Genomic DNA, 8852 nt, shown 5'->3' with positions numbered 1-8852 from the left:
GGAGAACATACAAACTCCACACAGTTAGGGCCGAATGGGAATTGAACCCAAGACCTCAGTGCTGTGAGGCAGTAATGCTAAACATTACACCATCTGTGCTATTATTCAGCAGGAACTCAGTTCCCAAACCTCACATTAACTGTTCTGGGCCAAAAACTATTTTCCATAAGATAAGATAACTTTTATTTTAGAATCACTTTTGAGCCCTTGGATTTTTTTCTGTAGGGTTACCTGAAAGAAAGTGTTTGTTCTGCGAAGATACAAGATTGTTATCATTTGCAACAACAAATTGTTGATTTCTTGTGCTCAGATTCAGCCAGACATGTTGGTCAAGGTCATCAGGAATAGGAAACGAGAATAGCCATAACATTGCAACATGGTGGATAGCACTTCGAACATATCTAAAATGTATGTTAAAGCTTGAGAATGAATAAAGATACGTTAAAACGAAAAATGCCATTGTTTTTCTTTTGAACTCCTGCATCTGTTTGATATGTCACATGACTACCTCCCCAATTAAAAAAATTGAGTTGTATCCAAGATGGCTGACTTCAAGATGGCCGCTATACTGGTAACATAAAAAGTTTTCTCACACTCCCATATCATGTGTGTAGACACTGGATTAATATATTCTTACTCATTTCCTTTTTATAAGGGTGTTTCCATACTTATGGATCACCATGTATTTATTTAGGAAACTTGGAAGCTTGGTCTAAGCAGTCGGCACAAGGAGCTGCCTGAGTTTGCTAAATAATATCTGCAATTGTACAGTAGGTACACATCACCGGCGAGCGTGCTACAAAATGTTGACACCAGAATGTCGACATAAGGGCTGATTCAGCATTGTGTGCAAGTGCAATGCTGAACGCAGATTCCCGATAATGTGAGTGTGCAGAATGGGTCCTGCATAATCGCACACAGCCCCTTCGAAGCCTGATTCACAGACAGAACCATATAAGGGGCGGTGCAGAGGCTGGGTCAGCTGGTATTCCCGGAAATAGTGTCTGTCCCGTTTTCTGGGAGTGGCAAGATCAGGGAGACGCAGTTTCCTGGCCTAGCAGACTCAGCCGTCCGGTGGCCCGGCTCCATCCATCGTCTACTGATGTTCGTGATAGTGATCCAAGTCTGCGACCTCAGTTGCAGTACTGGGATTGCAAATGCAGCAGGGGATGTCATACAGGGGGTGTCATACACTTCCTGCTGCAATTGCATATTAGCAAGGACGGAATTACAAAGCTGCCTGCGTCCATGGTCTGAATGGTTCAGATGATGACATGGACTTCCTGTCGACACGTAAAATTAAAACATTCTCAGTGTCGACATAGTTGACCTTGTCAAAATGTTGACATTGTGCATGTTTAGGGCGATTCTCCAGAAAGCGAACATAAACTACAAAAAAATTAAATTTCACTAACCAGCAATTTGTTTATATTTATTAAATGTACACATTCCAAAGTATAAGAAACTACTTTGATTTACCTTTAAGCTACATTTTAGATACACCAATGTAGAAGTTACAAATCATAAAAAACAATTGTCAATTATAACGAAGTTTTCACAGCACACTTCTGTAAATTGTAACTGTTTGGAAGTAGCTGATCTTTGTTCACTCTTCCCAATATGCGGAATTTTCAAATGAAATATGAAATCTGCCATATAGCTTAAACATACACAGAAATATTAACATTTAAATATGCTAAGCAGCTCCGTCCCGTGCATCACTGTGAAAGGCACCATTTTCCTACTGTACTAATAATAATCATCACAAAACAAAACCACCACAGCTCATCTTTGTAGTCTGAATATGTAACTAAAATCCATGAACAAATTAAGATAATTGTTTATATTTGCTCTAAAATAGAGAAAGACAAAAGTGTCCCGTGCATCACACAAATCAAACTCAGGGGTCTATTTACTAAGCAGTGTTAGGAGAAGTGAAATGTGAAAAGTGATAAGGTGCCAGCCAATCAGCTCCCAACTGCCATCTCACAGGCTGTGTTTGAAAAATGACAGTTAGGAGCTGATTGGCTGGCACAATTTTTCTTGTGTTCATGTTGAACTTCTGCCTGAAATTGAATCCAGCAGCCTCCTGTCGGACAGTCACTGTGTGGGGATGGGAGTGTATGTGCTCCGATTGGCTGAGTGACAGTGCGTGATGTGTAACTCAGCCAATAGGAGCACAGCAGGCACTGCTGAGGAGTTCCTGCTCTAATCAAGAATCTCCTCAGCGTTAGAGCAGGGCAACCCACTGGGCGCAGCTCAGCACCTGTCAGTGGGCGGAGTTACAGAGCAGAGGCCATTAGAAATTGACCCGACAGCTCAGTCGTCTGACTGAGGTGAGCAATAACTAGTCTGGACAGGCCAGGGGGGCGGAGCCGGCAGACAGTGTTTTATTACATACAAAATGTAGGGTGAACGGAACTTCGGCCAGCCAATTTGAGAACCTGTGGGCCTATTTACAATGGAGGGCCTGGAGCTACAGCTCCATCCGCCCCATTGTTAATCCGGATAGGTAGAAACAAGTAATTTAACTATTATGTTTTGAACTAAGCATAAAATTGCCCAAATCATTGTTCCAAAGTACTAAACACAGCCTTCAAGACTGGAAAACACGTAATAAGTCACACAAGTCCCGTGAGTCACTTTCAACTGTGGCGGGCATCTCAAGGTTTAAAAAAAATTACAACATTTCACAGTTATTTAATGATTTAATGTAATTTATACCAAAGCAATCTCTGAAGTATATTTAAATAGAAAATGTATTTAACAAGCATGTACACTTCATAGAATTATTCATTACATTCTGTTAAGGTTGAAATTAAATATTATTTTCTATGAGTCCCGTGCATCACATGCTTTTAAATTTGTTTTCCTTTTAAACTGGTCTGTTAAGAAATGGTTGTTATATGAAAACTTAATTGCTTAGTAGCAATGCCTTACCCTATAACTTAAGACCCACTAAAATCTTGGTATTTTGGCGTAGTTTGTCGTTTGAAATTGTGTAGCTGTCCTGTGCACCACCAGGAGAATCGCCCTTTACAGGAGGCATGTTGGCAGGGCTGCCATCAGAAATTGTGGGGCCCAGGACTGATAAAATCGTCAGGACCCCCCTTCTTCCCTATCAAGCCTGTCCTTGTGTGTCCAGCCAACCCCCCTCCCTTGTCTATCCAACCAGACCCCTTATGTGCATCCAGCCAGCCCCCTTATGTGTCTAGCTAGCTCCCCTTATCTGTGTCCAGCCAGCCCCCTTGTGTGTCCAGCCAGGCCCCTTGTGTGTCCAACCAGCCCCCTTGTGTGTCCAGCAAGCCCCTTTGTGTGTCCAGCCAGCCTCCTTATGTGTCCACCTCCCTTCCCTCATACAGAACAGCGCAGCGTGTTTAAACTTTCTTACCGGCTTCACGACGCGTGCTGCTCACTGCTGTCTATCTCCTCTGCATCCACGGCATTGATGTGCATGCGCAGTCATTGCCGGACGGACCTGGCCTTTTAGAGCCGCGGTGGATCCTAGTGCCCGCTGGCTCAATCTTATCTACTGAGCCAGCAGCAGCAGTGCTGCTGCGCTTCGTAAAATTTTTTTAGAAACTACAGGAGTAGGAGCGGGGCTCCCCCCCTTTCAGCTAAGTGTCCGGTCCCGGGACTGCAGTCCCGACAGTCCCCCCCTGATGGCGGGCCTGCATGTTGGTATAGCGTTTTCAGCTGATTGTAACTATTTAGCCACAGTTCACCCTAACCACACCCTAACCACAGCCTAACCCTAACCACAGTCTAACCCTAACCACAGCCTAACCCTAAACATAACTGCAGCCTAACTCTAAACCAAACCACAGTCTAACCATCACAGGCAGCTCATTGGCTGTGAGTGGTCTGGCCTATGATTGGTTCACAGACAAGAGACAGACCATTCACAGCCAATCAGCGGCCTTTTGCCATGGTAGTGGCTGCTGATTTGCTCACAGCCATAGAAATGATGGAACACACGTTTGTCCCGTCACTTTCGGGAGAAGAGCTATATGTATACACATACAGCTCTTCTACGTCTGTATGGATCAGCTTTGCATTTTTGCATTACACTCCCGAGATGCCTACTTAACATGGGGACTGAACAGCACCAGGGAGTAGGTAAGTATGTAGTGTGAATGGGGGTGAGTGTGAGTGCAGGTGAATGCGTGAATGTGTAATAAAATAAATAAAACATTCGGTGTGGGTGTACTGTCATAATTTTAATATTTCCTGTACAAGGGGACTATAGGTATCAGTGGGCCTATAATGCTTGGACTTGATGGCACTTGTGGTTCTCCATGTGCCAGCAAGCGTGGCAAGCTTGCCTGGAACGGTAGTCCTACTGTAATGGACAAAATTAGTTTAAATTAAATTTTTACATCCATCAACCCCACACTTACTGCCCAGGGATGTGGGGGATAACCCCAGGCTTCAGCCCAGGCCTGGGGTATAGTCAGTAAGGGGGTTCCCCACTTCCCAAGGAATCCCTGGCCTGAGCTGGCTAATGCTTTGCAGGGGCTTTACAAAATGGTGGGCATCATGGCCGTGCTGTACAACGTGCAGCAGTGCAACACCTCCCAAACTAGAGATGTGCGCAGACCCCTGTGTTTTAGTTTTGGTTCTTATTCATCATCATGTTTTGGCAAAACCACCCTCAAGTGTTTTGGCTCGGATTTGGTTTTGGTTAGGTTCTGGATTCCTTTAAAATCGATTAAAAAAAAAAATCGGGTGGGGGCGTGGCCTGACTGCAGAATGGGCAAGACGTGCTTCCTGAGGGCTCCAGCCATATAGCCCAGAAATAGCATCTTCCTTATCTAACTAGGGGCATTGGCGACTTTATACTTTAGGTTGCCAGTCCCCTGTCCCCCACAGACCCTCCCATAGAGTGGTTGGAAACCCCGCTGGCCTGGAATTGATCTCTAAAGACTCGAGGCCTAGTCCGCGCCAAAAGCCGCGGCCTCCATTTCGGCCGTCACCCGCTGCCGCCTCAGCGTTGCCGCGGAAGTCGGCTGGACACCGGAGATGCTCCCCACCGCGTGACCCACAGCACATACTCAGCATACAACTGCTTACCCTTCTCACCGCATCCTCCCTGCAAGTCCGGCGGTGTTTGCTGATGGGAGCGCCGCTACTACAGCGCTGACGCGCGCTTCTATTCACCTTCAGTCAGTGCATCCCACTGTGGTCACTAAGACTGCTGATTGCTTGCAGCCTTACCTTATTACAGAGGACGCTATCTCAGCTGCTGACGGGGCCTGTATCCCTCTGCCTTAGGTGACAGACGCCTACTTTCTGAGCGGTAACCGGGTGGCGGCTGCCCTTGTACATCCCCGCTATTGGTGCTCTGGCTTCCTTTCCTATCTACCCCAGCTTATTGCCGGAGGGTGAGGCCACTGTCCTGAGAGGTGCTGCATTGCTTCCATATGGGATACGGCTCACTGTGACTCCCTCTCTATGCATATGTTCCCTGACTGACCGCTGAAGCTACTACAAGGGTCTAATATCCTACGTTTGGTCACTGGGACTACTGACTGCATTATTTTATTGTGAGGAGATATCGACATCTGGGCTGATATGTTGCAGGAACTGTGATTGCTCACCACAAAGAAAGAGAACCAGTGGAAAGTACCCAACAAAAAATATTGTGCCACTTTGTCGGATAACAGATATATTCCTTGTGCAAGCAAAGTAGCAAACCCATATGTTTTTACTTTCTTCCAATATATCTCCTTTCATTCCTATGAGTGTATATTGATACTATAACATATTTGAGCTTGGAGCTCCCCCGTGTGGCCACGTTTGTAACTTCACACCTCCCTATTTACAAAAGTCCTCCTGATTGATCTCATAGCAGGTGTCTATAACATATTGTATTGCCTAATATTACTATTATATCTCCTATATATCGTTGTGAAGATAGATGTTGTTTTCTTTGGGCTGACACGTATGCTACTAGATGGCCATGACCCCCTGATTCACCCGTATACTATGGGGATTGGTACGTGGTGACCGCATCCTGGGAATGTACCTTCTGAGGCTATCCATGTATTAATATTTTTGTACTGCATATCTGCTGTGCTTGCTCTTTCCTTTTTCTCCATGTGTGTGTTTTATTTTTTGTCTCTCCTGTCTCTATCTCTCTGATGGGAAAAACTAGGAAGACAGTGCGGACACCTAGTGCAAAGAAGACTGCGGATACATCATTGCAACTAATCTATTTCGCTATCTTACCCCTGACAGTGGTGCTTTTGAAGATAACGCACGTTCTGATTCTAACCCATCTACGTTGTCTGATAATACTGGACTTATGGAGTCACCAACTCATACTGGTTCCAGAGATATATCAGATACCACTATGGCTGAGGTTCTGACGCACTTACGAAACAAGACTTTCTAGACCTTGATAGGAAAATTGGGGCCACAGTCAAGGCGGAAATTGCTACTCTTCAAAAGGAAATTTCTCATGTTGCTCACCGGGTGTCTGACATGGAGACACACATGGAGGAAGTTAGTTCTTTTCAACAAAAAGTTCGGGACATTGTATCTACGCATGCACAAGAGATGAGAATGATGCAGCGGAGACTAGATGATCTCGATAATAGAGGCCGCCGTAATAATTTACGTATCCGGGGAATCCCGAAGGATGTCCAAGGTCCTGCTATCGTTGATGCACTAACCAAAATGTTCAATGAACTCACAGATGCAGAACCAGATAATATAATTCTTTTCGATCGTGCACACCGGGCCCTAAGACCAAAGGGTCTCCAATCTGAGGCTCCCAGAGACATTATTTGTCGACTTCACTACCATCATCTTAAGGAAGAGATTCTCAGCAAAGCACGCAAACTGGATGGTGTTGAATTTAACGGCAGTAAAGTTCAAATTTTCCCAGATCTCTCCTGGAATACACTCCATCAAAGGCGTCTTCTGAAGCCTCTTACTGACATTCTTAAACAGAAAGGTGTCCATTTTCGCTGGGGATTTCCTCTGAGTATCCAAGTCATGCATGATGGTTGCCAACTCGTCTTACAGACACCGGAAGACCTGGATAATTTCTGTGACGCACTCTCTATTTCAATACCTCCTCTCCAAGATTGGTTCCACCTGTTCTCACGTCTAGACCCACCCGTCTCACCTGTTGCAAAAGCTCCTTGGACAACAGTGAGGGGGCAGAGGCATAATTCAACTTCTCCGCGAGTTGAAAGGACAGCCTCGGGCACCTGACCACTTGCGATATTTTTTGCCTCTTTGTTGAGCTTAGGCAGACAGGATACATGTCCGGAATTGTATCCTTTTGATATTGTTGGGGGTAAGTTCGCTCACTGATCATTTGATGATTATAGATTCTTATAATTGTCTTGGTTCTTACGTAACAGTTTAATGTTTTCTATTTGTCATTTATACGAAAGGAAAGAATTTATTTATGTTTTTTGTTCTCACCACACAGCAGATTTTTGTAAGGTTGTGTATGTTTTAGTAAGTTTCTTTACAAAATTCTAGAATTGTTCTATGGATGTGCCTCATACATTTATGATACTAATGTAGATGGTACTGTTATTCTTATTATGTGGATTTTTTTTTTCTTTGATATTACCGTTTACAGGCTATATGTTAGTTCTTTATTCCTGGGGGGTGGTTATAGCTGCCTTACCCCAGTTGGGTCATTCCGCATTTTCGACCTTGGAGCATGGGAAGACCATCGTCTCCGGCTTGCTCCAATAGCAGAAATTTTTCCTCATGGATATATTTCTCTGTTTCTTCTAATAAGACTCTCTTTCTGTTTCTCTTGCACTATTTTATTTCTTTTTTTTATTATTCTTGTTTTTATTTTAATCTTTTTGTTTTTATTTTTTCCCTTTTTAGTCGCTACATCTCTATTTCCCATGTAAACCTTTATAAGATTCATATAATGCCTCACTCTTTATCTATGATTAACTTCTTCCACAGCCACTCCCTTAAGTCAGAAAACATAAAATTATGTTCCTTTAATGTTAAAGGTCTTAATATTCCTGAGAAATGGTCCACTTTACTGCGAGAACTTCACCTAGAGAGAGTAGATGTAGCCTTTGTGCAAGAAACACACTTTAAACAGCTAGTTGCTCCTAAGCTTGGGAATTATTATTATCCTCATGTGTTTTGTAGTAATAACTCTCAGAGTAAATCTCTGGGAGTGGCTATACTTCTTTCTCGTAGGCTCGCCGTTACAGATATATCTCATCATATTCTAATGGAAGGCAGATGCCAGATATTGAAATGTAAGTTATATAATCAAGTATACACTATTGTAAATGTTTATTCTCCCAATCAGAAACAGAGGCAATTTTTTAACAAGGTCTTGAAACTTTTGGAACCATTGAGAGAGGGATCTGTAATAATAGGTGGGGACTTTAATTGGTCTTTGGACCCTGTGTTAGACTGTTCTTTGGGATCGCCCCGAGTCTCCTTGCGGGACCATCGCAGAGTACGTCAACTCTTTTCTGAATACCAATTGATAGATTTATGGAGGACTCAACATCCAACGGTTAGAAATTATACGTTTTACTCTAACTCGCAATCTGTATATTCACGTATTGATTACTTTCTTGTAGATCATAGAAACCTTCAATATTTTCCCTATAGTCAAATAGGTCATATTACCTGGTCTGACCATGCCCCAATTTTTGCAAATATATGTTTTCCTAACTCGACACCCAGACCATGGACATGGCGCTTTAATGAGATCTTACTTAATGACCCCTGTACTAAAAACGATCTTCTCAAAGCCATCACTGAATATATCGATATTGATGACACTCCAGATGTGTCTAAGATAATGGTGTGGGAGGCACACAAATGTGTGATTAGAGGACACT

The sequence above is a fragment of the Taudactylus pleione genome, unplaced genomic scaffold (genome assembly GCF_031769625.1).
Source record: "Taudactylus pleione unplaced genomic scaffold, aTauple2 ptg000212l, whole genome shotgun sequence".
NCBI lineage: Eukaryota > Metazoa > Chordata > Amphibia > Anura > Myobatrachidae > Taudactylus > Taudactylus pleione.
The sequence above is the reverse complement of the archived record's forward strand: the minus strand, read 5'-3'. Positions refer to the sequence as shown.